Below are 16,617 nucleotides of genomic sequence, written 5' to 3'. Positions count from 1 at the left end.
TACTCTAGCGTGTACTAGATTTCGGTAGTTATTTTATTATATAAGACGGTTAAGGCGTGACAGCAACAATGTAATGGGTAATTGAACTGCGGACAGAGAGAGACGTATTGTTGAGCACGTGAGACGTTCGTTGTGAATTATAGCGTTTATTATAGCGTGACTGTGGAAATTAAGTGTATTGCAAAGTTGTATTTAGAAAGAATAAAGCAGTTTTATTTAAGAAAGGACTTGTATCGCTAAAATGTCTTCGGAAAGAAATTATACGGAAAATTAACTAACGAACGGAGGCGTAACAGTGTCTAGTCTGCGTGAATGACTTAGAAAATGTTTTGTGTTTTTTAGTGGTAAGTTTATTTTTGGAATGGAGGACTCCAGAAGCCAGTTAAAATATTTGCTGAAGTTGTAGATAAACGAATTATAAGTTGGTATCACTAAGTCAGATGTGTCCTGTGTTGTTTGTGGAGGTCATATATCTTGGAAGTTCTTGATGCGTTTGTCTGTTAAAAATTTCATAGTTCTTGTGAAACTGTTTTGTTTTTTGAAATTTCTTTAAAATGGAGTTTGGCTAGTTAGTTGTTTTACACACAGTTAAGGTCACTGATATATTGGGTAAAATTAGAGTTGTATTTAAGTACATTTAACATTATGTTATTAAAGTCTTTTGCGGTTAATATCGCAATGGAATTTACTTTGTCAGCCCTTTGAATTAAGACGTCCTTGTTTCTTAGTAATGTCAATTCTCTTTAATTCTGAACTAATGTTCTGTTTCATGTTGCTGTTTGTTGTTGGTTTTTAAGTTTTGGGGCTCTTTTAATGAAGTCGTTAAGAAAGTTTCTTAATGGACAATTTTTGGGGATACGGGATATTAGGTTGTAGAGCAGTGTTTTTTTTTGGCATTATAAACGTAGCTGAACTTTGTTGTAAAGCTTATGAGGAACTGCTGACACAGCGAGCTAGAATCTCTGAGTTCGTTCTTGTCAAAATGGAAATAAGGTCGGATTCAAAGCTAATTTGCAAATGTAAAGTAGCAAAATGTCCGAGGTGTTACAAGTATAGCAGGTGTGTATGGGATCACGATAGTATACCAGTTGGTCAAAAGTTTATCTTAAGAGAGGTTAAAGAAATTTCAGTGGAGAAGGTGCAAGCAAGCGCTCAACTAGAAGTATGTCGGCGTACAGATGCGACAAATTTACAAATGTATCAGACGACTTGCCCTCAAATAGGGAAGAGAACAAAACTATTCGGCGTGGTGAGAATCTCGACGATGCGAAGGTGAAGAACGATTTAAGATCAGAGAATACGAATACTTTTCTCAGTGAAGTCCAAGAATATTACAAAGATAAGAGGACAGAGGAGTAATAATATAATGTTGAAATAGTATCACCATAGCGTGGATGTCAGGAAAGAAACGCCTTAACAACTACTGGAATCAAAGAAAACAGCAAGGGAAAATTATCTTTGGGTTATGCTCTACACAGCAATGTACTTCACTCTTAGGTTTCTGGATTTGATAGAATACCTCACCACCTACGAAAATAGTCGTATTTTCTGCTGTAGAGTCCAAGATTACTTGTTAATAACAAGTTAATAACAGAGAAATGTTATGTAAGGTATGCTGTTAGAAATTCGTATTACTGAATAAAGTAACATTTGTACCTTTAAGCAAATGTAATTATAAAGGAACTTATAATTTAAATTTAAACCAAACCACTTTAAACTCCTAGTTGCGGCTGAAACTAAACAACAACAACAACAAAACGTGATTATAGCTCTCAGGAGCAAAGCAACATAGGTGATATAATCATTTTAGCTGAACCATCTAACTTAGAAAGGAGAAATAAAATTTTGAAGTGTATAATACAAACCCGAAACAATATTTTTGCTGGGAAGGAAAATATTGATCAAAGTTCTATTGTACAATAGGTTAGACTAAGAGAACCAGGCTTACAGGTTGTAAAAATATCATTTGGTTAATTAATCTTTTTAATAGAATTATTGTTTTTTATGAAAGTTGTTTAAAAATCTGACATATCTTCTATTAAGCTGAAGTATTTCTCATTGTTCTTTTGTATGAAATAATAATTTCAGTTTAATACTAAACTTTGTAGTGATAATATTTCAAACGCGTGCCATACTAGCAACTTGTAGTTTTGTTTAAATCAAAGGTTAATAGAAAAAAGACGCTATTTACAAGTTTAACGAAGATATTAAAGCTCTTCTACTTTCATATCAGCCACAATAGACTACAGTGACAAAACAGGTTTGATAAATCCCTAGCCATTCTTGTTTGTTAGAGTAACTGTAAACTATCATATAGAAAAATTTTAAACACACATTTTTGTATTTTGTTATTCGAAAATAAAAATAAATAGTACTATGAATACCTAAATACTACGTACGATTTAGCAAGCAATTGTTGTGTTGTAACGTATGGCGGAGAATTAAAAACTGATATTATTTCATTACATTTTTCCATTTTGAATAAACACACCTTTACAAATTTGCCCAAGTTTTAGTAAACTTAACTGCTCACAGCGTTTGATAAAGATTTAACCTAGGCTTATTAGACGACGCGTGTCTGAAATATTGATACTAATCAAACACAGTCCTTTATCTTTGTATAAATGGTAGAAAATAACGTATTTCATGCAAATCTTCCATCTAATTTAACACTTACATACATCACATTAGGTGATAAGGAGTTCAAATTAAAAGCTGTATTACCACTTGTTTGGTAAATTCTTGTTAGTTGTTTTACGAGTATAAGCTTAGTTCATAAAGTGATAGGTCTACATGCAAAGTTTTGTAAATACAAAACTAAATAGAACTGCATAGTTAAGCACTAATGTCTGTTGAAGACTACATATGTTTTTGATTTTTTCTTAGAATGCGTAAGTGAGTTAGTCGATTTTATTGGGTGCTCCTCAAGAGAAACTATTTATTGGAGTTTCAATATATGAAATGTCTTACCAGTTTGAGTGAGGGAATATTGCACTTTTGAATCTGGTATATGTTTTAACAAAGTCAGTAAATGATTTAAAGACGTTAATGAAACTAAAATCATCCCTCTATTCTTATGGGTGATCATCAATGTGATAAGTACTTGATAAGATATTCAATAGATGTTTTCTCAACAACAAGTTGCATAATTAGATGAATATAAATAATTTCTGTCAGCCATAATGAAAGAATTAGAATAGAAGATCACCAAAAATATCATGTAGATTTCAAACCACTCAGAAACTTGAGGGCTTTCGAATAGTTCACTAGTTTTTTCAAAGGTAAAAAGGGCAAAGGTTAAAGATAAAGGTTTTGATAAATATCAAAAAGAAGTACATGTCACCTGAGCAGGAAGTTTAAGTGTTTGTTGAGGTGGTCGTAAAAGCTGGCCAATCACGATTGTGTCATAAGGCAACGGAACTGTTGAGGACGCTTGCTTAGTTCAAGATAACAAACTACTGAAGAGTATGATGAAAGTGAAAATAATTATTATTATAATAATAATAATAACTCAAGAATAAAGTAGAATATAAAACTGGTAATTCTCTAACATATAAAGATTTTTTGTTATTTTAGGGCAAAACTACACAATGGACTATATACGCTTTGTCCATCTTGGACTACAGCATAATAAGACCATACATTTACCGCTGACCCTCCGGGAGACAATTGGGAAGGTGTTCAACAAGTTACTTATGGAATATTTTCAGAAATATACCAAGGATCAAGATTGATTTATTTCAGAATTACAGTTTTCAGAGTTACTGTTCAGAAAGCTTCCTTAATTTCTTTGTTTCTTTTTTACGTAAAGCCAGTATCTATTCTTATGCGTTTAACGTCGTGGATGTAATGATCGGGCATGTTAAAGTGTTTCATTGTTCTGTCCTCGTACTTTCGGAAATATACGCTATTCTGTTTCTTCGTATATCTGAAACTGGTAAATAAAGTAATACTATAAGAAAACATTCCAACATTCTTGCAAAAACAAAAGGAAAATATTATTTTCTGAACTAAACAACTCATACAATGACACATGTGCATGTATTTACGGAATAAATTATTAGTTGATGTATCTAAGGATTCTCTAAAAATTAATCTAACTGCTTTATATAGATCTCCTAATACAAATATAAATAGTTTTTGGATAATTTAAGATTATTGTTAAATCAGTTAAGTAGAAACAAAAATATTTTAATTATAGGAGATACTGACATAGATGTTATTGATGACAATAAATATGGTGTTAAAAAGTATAAAAACATTTTAGCAACAAATGGCTTAGATCAAGATATAAATGATTATACAAGAAAAGAAATTATAAATAAGAGATTGGCCCAATCATGTTTAGATCATATCATTACAAATCTTTCAAATAAATTTGTTGCTTCAGTTGTTAATGAAATTAAAACATCAGATCATTACTTTAATTGATACTGAAAAATTATCATTTATAAATGAAAGGTATAAGTTAAGTCACAATAATGAACAAGTTAATACAACATTTGAAAAATTGAAAGAAAATTTTGTAAACGAAGAAATTCTGAAATTAACTGGTATGAATTAACTAGTAATATTGGTAGATCAATCATCGTATGATATACTATTTACAATATTTCTTGCAGTTTATGACAAAGCTAAAAGCGTTGAAGACAAAAAGCTAAAAAATTAAATAAAACATCGAGAATGAATTACTGATGAAATAATACTGTGTATTAAAGAGCTTGATAGATTATGGATAATTCACCAAAACAATCCAACAAATGTAAATTATATGTAAAATTATGTGAAAATTAGAAACAAAGTAACCAGTAAAATAAGATCACAAAAAACAATAATACCTCACAAAGTTTTATAATAACAACAATATTGGGAAAAAAATATGGGAGATTGTAATGAATTATTAGAAAATAAATCAAAAACTTCAAGTGACGATGTTATCATTAGATATATGTCACATATAATTACTATTGAAGATATAGCAGTAATGTTTAATGATTATTATGTTGATTTCATACATACATAAAATAATAGGAATATTCTCCATATATTGATAGTACTAATTATTTTCAAACAATTGTTTCTAATTCTTTTTATTTTCCAAATATAACTAGTGATGACATAATAAAAACTATTATTAAAATGGATATTAGAAAGACTCCTGGTATGGATTAAATGTCTTTATATATAAAATATTGCAATAATTCTTTATTTTTGACACAGTGGTTAAACTGCTAAATATAACTTATGAATCATCAGTTGCACTATATCAATTAAAATATCTGTAATAAGACCTATCTATAAAAAGGGTGAAACATCATGCTTTCAAATTGTCGATCAGTTGTAATTTTAGTAGTGACAGAGAAAATTATGGAAATATATCTTGCTAATATTGTACAAAAATATTTACACAAATACAAAATTATATCACCAAGTCAATACGGTTACAGAAAAGGTAAAAGTACAATTATGCTATTGAAAGATTTTTCAGGAGAAGTTAACAAATCTTTAGATAAAGGCAAGATTGTTAATGTATTATTTATGGATTTGTCTAAGACCTCTCATACAATAGACCATAACTTGTTAATATATAAATTATAAAATATAGGAATAAGAAGTACGATGTTATATTGTTTAAAAAGTATATAAGATAGTTTAATTTTTCTAGAATCAGAAATATGTATAATAATTACAGAAAGTCACATCTGGTGTACCACAAGGTACTATTTTTTGCTCTCTTCGTTTTTTAATATATATAGATCATATAGCAAGTATTTCTTTAAGTTGCTCTATTTATATGTACGTAGATGAGATTGCCTTAGTAATAAGTGATGTAATAATGTACAATATGCAAAGGTATTTTAATAATATTTTGAACTGGCTGTACTTAAATCATATTTATTTAAATACAGATAAAACTAAATAGTTGTGTATTTATACTCCCTACATAATAATTCCAAACTATCCCCTTTTGATTGCTCATACTGGTTTGTGTTTGACTAAGTATATTTCTGAATCATGTACTTGCACAACAATCAAAAATGTAACAAAATTTAAATATTTAGGAATTATCATTGATTAGAATTTTCAATGGGAATCACACGTAGAACATATATGTACCAGATTACAATTTTATGCATGTGAAATATATAAACCTTAGTTTATTACTCCTCCTTTTGTATACCAGTTGGTTTATACATTTTTATGTGAATCGTTATGGCATAACAGTATACTTACAATTTTTATATAAGCAAAACATTGCAGTTGCAAAATAGTACAGTAAAAATATTTTGCCATAAGAAAAATAAATAATATGGTTGCTTGTGAAATATATATAACTTTGAATATAATGAATGTGTTTAAATTATATCAATACACTATTGCATTAAAGCACTAATTAATTAAGTTATTAAGTACCAAGTTTTTTAATACAATTCCAAGAAATTTAATGGATATTAAAACATGTGTTAATAAAAAAATGATAAAAACTTGTTAATAACACCAAAGTAATGTTATAAATTAATATGTACAATTAAAAGGCATTCAAACAGGTTATGTATTATAATATTATTGCATTTTATAAGTACTGTGTAATCAATTTGAATTTAATTTGATTTTAAATAGTACATTTCCTGCGATAAGCTTTAAACTTAGCGGTATGTTATTTTTATGTATTATGTTGTATTAATAAAAATATCGTCATTATTATTATTATTAATGAAGTAAGCTATTGTTACAACAGTTCATCCTAAAATAAAATAGAAATTGAAAATTCCCATGTCAATTGCAACTTTCATATTTAAATCTAATAGAAAGTTTTTCTGCTCACTAAAATAGTTAATTTAATTGTTAATAGTTAATTTAATTGTTAGACTTGTGAAGAGCTATCAAGTAGGACTGTTTAATAAAAAGTTAAGTGCAAAATTCTTCAAAAGAAATCAACAGACTGTTATTCATAAGCTAAAACACTTCTCTTTTGAGCAATTTCATGTCTGCTTTTCAAGAACTTCAACAGAAATTGTCATTGTTTTTCAAACAATGGCTCGTAAATTTAATTCACACAGTTTTTCAAAAGTCTTTTCATAGATGTCACAAGTAAAATCCAATGAGCACCCAACTTTGAAAGAACTCGCTTTCCCATGTACTTATCCATACATGACGTATTGTAACAAATGTCATTTGCTATCATGTAAATAGTTTCATCCACATATTATATGTGATGAAGAAGCTGAATACCATTTAACTCCTTTCATTTCTGGAATAAAGAACGTTGGCGGGTTTGGATGGAAACTAATGAGTATGGTTTTAACCTACTCTTGTAATACGCATTTGTATATATGATACAACATACTTTTATTTATAATATTTTTAAACTGCTTCTATCGACCATTTCAGAAGAAGTTAATGCTCAATGACACATGAACTTGCTTCAATCTTGGCTTAGTTAAGCTTAGACCAACTCATAACTTTCTGTAAAGTGTACCACTTTCTGCTTGTTCTATGTTATGGGGACATGTAAAAAGTACAGTTCTGCAATGTCACTTCTAAGTCTGAGAGTATTGTTCTTTTGGCGTGCACTTGTGGATAAGCACCATTCCGTTACATTTAATAGCGAATGGTTTCTCTATTGTTTGCTTCTATGTATTATACACAATGTATAATCTATTGACATTCACTTATGCATTTTACGGTGGTTCTTCAAAAGGATATCCTCGTATCAGAAATGATATTTTCTTACCATATTTGGGCCTTGCATAGCCTAGTGGTTAGCGCGCTCGACTCGCAGTCTGATGGTCGCGGTTTCGAATCTCATTCACCGATGAAAATGCTTGCCCTTTCAACTGTGTCGAAGTTATAATATGACAGTAAATCTCACTTTTCGTTGGTAAAAGAGTAACCCAAGAGTTGGCGGTGGGTGGTGTTGACTAGCTGCCTTCTCTCTAGTCTATCACTGCCAAGTTAGGGACGGCGAGCTCGAAATTCAAAACAAACAAACCTTACCATAACAGCAAATGTTATGATATGATGATGACAAAACCTTGTCGAAACGTTATACATTTGCTGTTATGTTAAATTTATATTAAAGTTTATCTTCATTATCCATTACCCATTCTGTATGGATAAGGTTAGATTTTTGTGACTTTAGCACCATGTTTCCATTTTAGCATCAGAAGTGATGCTATAACGTAAAGTTACACTTTATTTATTTATTCCATATTGTTTGGAAGTGTTTTCTACTGCTGTACATATCAAAAAGGTGTGATATGAGTCTTTGGTACCAAAGATATTTGTGCTTATGTAACTCCTTCTTTACATATTTATTCATTTTTACAGCTGAAAGGCATATATTACTGGATAAACAATTCTATCTGAAATATCCAAAAGGTTTGCCAACCTATAAATGTGATATAGGTCGTATATATTTTAGAAAACGTGACTAATCTTTGATAGTACGACTGGCACTCTATGCCTATATAAGGGTCACTCCGTCCCCCTAAGTAATATAGGATGAAGAGAAACAACACGTTTCTGATCACCCCGGGTTATCTTCCAAACCTCATATTTCTTTGGGGTTTCAAAGATTCAAAACCTAAGTACTCACCAATATTTGCTTGGCCGGGTAATGTAAATGAACAAGAACACTTAAAAAGCAAAGAAAAATAAGCCGACTATAGTATTTTTATAGCAAAAACATTTTCCATTTCCCAAACCGAAAACTCTTTTGAATAACCCAGTATAGAGTTTAACAACCAACACCAAAGAGATTCATACAGATCTTACATAACTATTTATCAAAGATGGAACTTCAGAAGACAAGCCATCAAGCTGAGACTTGGTCAATTTAGTTAGATTAAAGTAATCACTAAATCTATTCATCCTCCCTCCCCTCTTATGCACGACGTATTTCCCAAAAAAATATCCATTCTGTTGCAGTTGGTGTGGTCGTTCATCATTTCATCTATCATCGGGCACCATCTGGAAATATAATGCTTCCTGTCCAAATGACTTTTGCAACACCAAGATCCAGCAGGAATGGCAATACAATCCAGAGAAAATTCTTGGATTCGTGCTTCAAGTGGTTCAACAGTCATTTGAGTATGTTTTGGGTACCTGAAAGATTTGACAGATTTTTCCCCATTAACCTGATGTCCATTGTTATAGGCTTAACAAAATAACTAGCTTCAGGTGTATAAAAAATGTAGAAAAACTGCTCTCGCAGAAGACATAATGTGATTTGCTACCATGGATGTCTCTGTGAAGGTCTGTCAGATTGTTGTGGCTATATCAACTTCTTCCCGGTTAGGGAAAAGAAAGAACTAGCTGAAAAATCTCTGAATTTTCCTTTTAGGTTAATATTTGAAACCGAAAAGAACGATCGTTAAAATATCACAGATGATTCAAAATATTTTCTTGTTTAGTGACTATATCGCTTTTAGTGAATCGGAAGTGGCATAACAAGTAAATTAAAAGGGAATTTACATTGTAAGATTTATCTTAGAGATGTTTCATTACTAATTGATAAGAATAATTGAATTATCAAAGGTTTTGAGCAATATGTATGGTGTGATATATTCCAATACCTTTAATTTTCAATACTGTGAGATGTCTAGTTTCCATCATGTCTTGCACAAAGCTCTAAATAATTGGAAGATTGGGTACCACAGTTATAATTATTTAGGTCTATATTAACGGAATTTACCAGCCAGCCTTTAATGGCAGAGCGAGCATCTTGGATTTTCCTTGGCTCTCTGGATATATCTTGAATTTGGACACATCACCTGACAAGAACTAATATTATCCATACACGTCTTCTTGCACGGTACCTTTTGGAAGAAAGTAGCAATAATGATGTAATTCTAATTTCATATGGAACATATATGAGTATATACAGATACAAACTTACAATAATGTCGAGTATCGGCTACTTGTCAAGGGAACGACCTTGTATCTATTGATGAGTATGTATTGTGTGTGTGTGTGTGTGACTCATATATTGCTTAGGGATGAAATAATGATGAATCAGTTACTCGTCATATATTCCAAAATTATGCTCAAAACATTTACACCTGGATGCAACCGCATATATTGGATTTTTCTTAACGAAATGGGTGTGAAAACCTAGATGTGTTCTTCCTACTAAAAGGTATGCAACCAGCATTCTTCAAAAAAATCCAATATATCAAGGCTTATAAAAAACTGCGTTGAGTGGTGAAAATAATGAATGGTCAAATGAACACAGTATTACCAACCTGATCTTTTTACAGGGTGTTATATGAGAATTGTCAGTGCTCTCTGTAAGTACTATCGGTTTACTTTCTTACAAAACATAGAAACTGATTCTGCTGTTACAGAGCGCAGGCTCGAAACAGTCAAACAGACTTTAGAGAATAGAGGTTTAGTGCGAAAGAGGTCGATGCGTAAAACAACAACAACAAAAAATCTATTAAAGCAGGTGATATGGGTTTGGACTTTTCAGGATTGATTTCTGTGGTACAGTGGCGGTAAATGCATACTAGCTGTGTCACAAAAGTAAGAACTGAGAATGGACTGTATGACTTAGTCATGAGCCATTTGGTATCAATGATATAGTTATTACTCACTTTCACTAAATCTGATAGAATGTGAATTGCATAGTGTAATACACCTAGCAAACTTATGTCAAGTCGATTAAATTAACAAATAAATAAACTTTATACTGACTGTTATAACATAAAATTACTTAATATGATGCAATATATAGACCCCAACAGTAGTTGATGGTATATATTTGTTTGTTTGTTTATATAGTAGAGACAGTTGATATGGGTATTAAAAGCTTTTATTAAAAACACAAAACAAGTAACAACGTTTCGGGCTTCCTAGGTCATTCTTATTCTTCATTGGGATTTGGTCCATGTTTTGTTCCAGTGAGGGTCAGATTCAGGGTTGATCTCTTCCTCCCTCTCAGGAATTATCATTTTGTTTGTACTCTTACTGAATCCTAGGTAATAACCCCTGTTACATTGTTGCATTACTCACAGTATTTTACATTTTGTCCATTGTCCCCAGTTTTAATTAACATACCCTTTTCGTGCCATTTTCAATTCATGGGATAATATTAATTCTTACATCTCCACTAACTTCACTTATGCATGATCGCACTATTAGTTCGTGTTCACAATACAGTTTCGCTGCTTAGCAATCATACACTGCCATGATATAAAAGATTGTTTGGTTTCGATATTATTGAGAAATTTATTTTTGTGAGTGAATATTTTATTATGGTTTAGTTTTTGTTATAATACGAGTTAAAAGCAGACACTGTAGGAAGTTTTGTTAATAATTCATTGGCGTCGAGAATGTAGAAGGCGGACAGACGATTAGGTATTAAAAATATAAATAGCGTGAAACGAGCGGGAAGTAGCAAAAGAGAACAAAATTGGTGTGAAGTTTACTACCGTAGAAGTGATAGGCTTAACGTTTAATATGTTAGAGTGAAACTAACAGTAGAAAAGAAAAGAAAAATAATGTTATTCTGTCATAGCGTGTTTCTAAAGTAATTGTATCAGCCTGAGTGCACTTTGACAAAAGGAACAGAGGATCTTCAAAAGACAGAAGATCAAACGATTACGGTAACTCGCGCTACAATTGTAAGTGAATCACAGAGAATCTAGTGCGATAGAAATAGTGAAGATAGTTCGGCTTGTCAACTGAAATTCTAAAGTAATTGAATCGGCCTAAGTGGATATTTGACAAGAAGGAGAGAACTACATATATAGTATTTATGATATGTCCATAATATCTATAGTGTTGAAGAATTTATTGTACATACGTTAACTTGTTCTGAATATATATATATATATATTATTTTGAAAACAAGTGAAGTGAGTGCTATTTATTCATCGTTGAATTTATCGCTAATAAGTCATAGACACCTACTGTAGAAGAATCCTAAGCCCAACAACAACATAGTAGATATTTATACTATTAAGAAATATAACTAAAAAGCCTTTTTATTTGACAATTGGCAAAAAGGAAAGTTATATATATATATATAATTTTAAATTGTGACATACACACATACACATAATCCTATTTTTACATATAAAACCGTTTTATAATGGCTGGAGACGGCTTGAATGGGTAATGAAGAAAAACTTTAATATGTATCTGATGATGACAAAACCTTGTCGAAACGTTGTACATTTTCTGTTATGTTAAACTTATATTAACAGTTTTTCTTCATCACCCATTCAAGCCGTCTCCAACCATTATTAGTCTCAAAGTGGGTTCCTCGTCATCGAATTTGAAATCACTTAATAAACATATATTACTAGAGGCACACGGGTAAAATTATTGCTCACTATTTTTTTGTGCTTTCAGTAGAAATTGAATCAATAATATACATCAAATTTTGAGATCGATTAGAATTTTTAAAAATAAATATCAGTTCTCTGCCAGCTAGATTAAAATCAAACAACATTTGATCGTCAACCTAACATAGCGTGCATCCGCGGTTCTTGTACGATTAGCGTACGTTGTGTGTATAAAACGTATTGTGACGTTCTTGAATCGATAAAAATATTTCTTATAAGCCTTTTCATGTGATATTTGTAGATAATGCCGCCTGCTATTTCGCTGTTTGGAGCGGAATAAGCCACAAATTTACCTACTCATTTTGGTGCGCTATTTTAATCGAAATTGACATAAAATCAAATACTTAAGAATTTCAGGAACGACTAGGAGTTCAAATCGGATTCTAAAATATTACATGTTCTAAAAAACCTGCGATAAAAAGTTTATATATTAGAGTTTGAGACACATAACAAAGTTTGTTTGATGAGAATAAACTATTTTTTTTAAAGATTATCTATGAATACCACACGGTTCCTTTACTTCCCTTTTTCTCTAATATTATTTTAAAGTTGGGTTCAAACAATAAAGTTGGAAGCTTAAGTTCAGTTTCTTAAGCCTTACAAGTTTCGCGAAAAAATCGTTGATGCTACGTCGTTACTATATTTATCAGTCCATTATCCAGGCTAGCTTTGACTACATCGGCCTACTCTTGAGCGTGTGGGTTTTACCATTTTCTTCATGTATTGTCTTGTTAAGAAAAAACGAAAGATGGAAGTTTTAAAATCTAATGTAACAAATGAAAACTGGAAAGTAAAAAACTAGATGTAATTGAATAGTTTGAGATCATTTAGATATACATTTTTAAATTGTTAACATTTACTATATCAGTAATTGTATATCCTTTTTGAGGTAACACAAAATGTGAAAATATTGTAAATTATATTAAAATATCATATAATTATTAAAGTTTGAAAGCTTAGAGTACAAAAACATAACTACACTCTCCCTCCGGTGGTCCAGAAGTAAGTCTGCGGAATTATAGCCCTAACAATTGGGTTTAGATACCCGCGATGATGGACACAGCACAGGTAGTCCATTGTGTAGCTTTGCGCTTAACAACAACAAAATATCTCTTGTCACAACACCAAGCGGTAGTCATGAGAACTATTGTGTTATAATCACCATGACATATCATTTATAATTTAGAGTAAGAGAAATTAATTGATCCACTTTAAATGTTCCAAAGAAAAAATACGTCATTTACTATAAGCGATAATACCATGCTTTTCTCTCTTGAGTGTTATTTGAAAGGTTAATTACATATTCTTTTCTTAACACATGCTTTCTACACAGTTATCTCTATGAGACAAGTAAATATTGCCACAATTCCTCTAGATATTGTTTTAAAGGAAGGTTTGGATGAAGGAATATTATTCCATGTGGAAGGTATAATGAGCCTTAATTTATCTGAGTGAGACTGTTTAGAAATGACATTTCATCTACCAGTGTTGCTCATCATCAGGTTAAGTCCTTCTTCACTGAACTTTCCAATAAACATCATTTTATTAATGTTATACAGAAAGAGCGATCGCCCTAATTATACTTAACGCCCGCCACCTCTACATAAGAAATATTTCTCTTCTTTTCTTACAGAAACTGGCATGGAGAGAAGTCCCTTAATGATATATTATATGCATATCCCTTATATAGGCAGTTTGACAATATCCTGTAAGCTGGTCGTATTTGTTTGACATAACATATTGTTAAGATAAAGCAACTCCTTAATGTTATTTACAGTGAACATTCATCACTGATGGTTCCTAAAACGTGTCACAAATGTTTGGTGATTTTACTCATCTTGAATCTGCTAGGTAACGGTTTGTATTGAAGCGCGAGCTCTTTGAATTATTCGGAAAAAAAGAAGTCAAAAGTCCAGTCCACTTAATGTTTAATTTATTCAATTATAAGTTCTACAAGTTGTAGCAGTTCCACATAATTAAGGATAGGCCCAACTCTATAAATAACGTCAAAGAGTCACTTACTTGCTAATTTATCTCCTACGTATACACTTTCTCATATCTCTAGAAATTATTTGGAAAACAAACTCAAAAGTTACAGCACTGAACTGACTTACTGGTTAACGGTAACAAACAAACTGTCTACTACACTCGCTAACTCAATGATCAACAACCAATTTTATCTCCTGTCGCCTAATTCACTTTCTTATTATTTCAAATTCCAAACATTAAGCCACGTCTGATCTCCTGAATAAAGAATAAAACAATACAAACCACTAAACTGGAAAAAAAATCCTACAACATTACGTTTTAGCAGGAGTTCTGTACTGTTGTAGTTTTTCACTAAAATGAAATAAAAGTCTATAAAAACATACAAAGAAAATCTAAACATTTTCAATATTTTTTAAGTGCGAGATTCTTAGAGCCTAGGCCAAGAACACTAAACAATATGTAGGTGTTGCGTGTGTCGTTGACATTTCTGTCTCATTACAAGATGTATTTACCTCAACAACGTTCTCCCTTGAGAATTATGTAGGTACATTCGAGAATGTGCAACGCGGGCCTCTTCAGAACGCCTACTTATGCCTAACTTGGTGCCTTGAAGTTGGTAATCTCGAATGGAGATCATTTTATCCTTCAAAGCAGATAAAACTTTTTTGACAAAATTTTTTAATCAATCGTCTGTATTATCTAGCATAGCCATTCCTTGCTTTCTCTAACGTAGTCCATTTTTGTTGGACTCATAAAACTCCAAGACTGGCGTGTATTGATAATCAAATTATGCGAAGTACAATGGAAATATGTTGATACTTGGAGAGCAGTAGGGTGAAAAAATGGTTAACATACAACACTTGAATACTTTTAGGTAGTCTAGCTACTTTACTCCTAATATGTTTACATCAAAAACTATCGGGTTTCTATAATTGTGTTTGTTCATTTGTTTTGAACATTTGCGAAAAGGACCATCTATGCTATTCTTCCATAATTATGGACCAATAGGTTAGGGGGAGGCAGCTACTCAATAGCACCTAGTCAATAGCGCCAACTCTAATCGGAAAGTAGGATCTGACCGTCACTTTTATAACGTACCCACCGCCCCAGAATGCGACTTTGTAGCAATATGGTGTGAAACATGGACCTTACATTCACAGTCCGGCATGTTAAACATTAGTCTAGGCTCTGCTCCTATAATGTTGTTTTGACCTGACTTCGTTAATATTCACTAACATGACCATGAATGGGAAATTTTTTTTTGTTGTTTGAGTAAAACACATCTCACTATAACTAACTTCATAAATAACGCTAAACAGTCACTTACTTGCTAATTTATCTCGTACATACGCATTTTCTCGTATCTCTTTGTGATTTTACAGCAAAATAGTACGAACCATAGACCTCACGTTCACAGTCTGGCGCGCTAAACATTAACCTACACTTTGCCCCTATAATTTTGTTTTAACCTGGCTTCACTAATATTGACTAATATGAAAATGAATGACAAAATTTGCTGTTTTTGAGTAAAACACAATTCACGATAACAACTACAATGTTCTTTGCGTAGAAAACAGATAACTAATAAGATATTTTCCATATACAGCAGTGTTCCCGTTATTTTCGTGTGAAAAATATCTGTAAAGTAATTGATAAGTATCCACAGAAAGTAGAGTTATTATTTCTGTACAACCTGTGTATGATGACTATAATACTTCTGACCTGTTTTATAATATTTGTACAGAAGTGGATTTTAATGTTAGCATGAATTATCCTTTTTTCACATTACATTTTACAGGCTTAACTCCTATTCAACTTCCCCTCTGTAAGAGTCCATAATGTGGCATACGTTTTCTGATGATAGTAGGGAATTACTGCACTAAGTACACGTTTCAGATCTTTGTCTTGAAGAGCTGACCAAAGTGAGTGTAATAAATTTACAGAGCGTTATCTTGTGTATCTGATTACTGATATTCAACGTTAACGTTATCGCAACTATCTCTGATAACAAAAGTGGGGCCACGCGCGCATCGGTATTAAAATGATAAAATATTTTATATTTCTCAAAATGTATATATTCATACACTTTATAAATTGTTTCATGAGTTAAAAAGATATTTTCGTTTTATTTTATAACTTAATAAAATTATGAATATATATATATATATATATATATAGTCTTAGAACAAATGCATGTACTTTTAAACTTACAAGTAAGGTAATTATTACTAACAAGACTTATTTTTCTTGAGTATTATTAATTAAGTAATTATTT

Source organism: Limulus polyphemus, unplaced genomic scaffold (assembly GCF_000517525.1).
Source record: "Limulus polyphemus unplaced genomic scaffold, Limulus_polyphemus-2.1.2 Scaffold993, whole genome shotgun sequence".
NCBI lineage: Eukaryota > Metazoa > Arthropoda > Merostomata > Xiphosura > Limulidae > Limulus > Limulus polyphemus.
This window is presented reverse-complemented; position numbering follows the sequence as displayed.